The sequence below is a fragment of the Nestor notabilis genome, unplaced genomic scaffold (genome assembly GCF_000696875.1).
Source record: "Nestor notabilis isolate BGI_N333 unplaced genomic scaffold, ASM69687v1 scaffold2779, whole genome shotgun sequence".
NCBI lineage: Eukaryota > Metazoa > Chordata > Aves > Psittaciformes > Psittacidae > Nestor > Nestor notabilis.
In genome coordinates this window covers 309-630 of record NW_009943934.1, presented here as the reverse complement: position 1 = coordinate 630, position 322 = coordinate 309, and positions in this window count along the sequence as shown.

The window sequence follows — 322 nt, the reverse complement described above, 5'->3', positions numbered from 1 at the left end:
TGAATCTCATGGCCTTGAAGGGTGAGATTTCATAGAATCATGGAATGGTTTGGGTTGGAAGGGACCTTAAAGCTCATCCAGTTCCAACCCCCTCCCACGGTGGATGTAGCCGTAACATCCATCCCACTTCCCCTTCTCTCCCCTGAATGGATGCTCATTGATGCGGCCGCTCAGCCCAGTTCACAGATTCTTATTTAATTCCTTTGGGGAGTCAGTTCTTCACTCCCAGGGACAGTTTGGAACTTTACCCTGAATCCCCCCATTTTCTGTCTCATCTGGATACCCTGAGGTGAAGGTGCTTGGTCTGTCGTTGTGCTGCTAC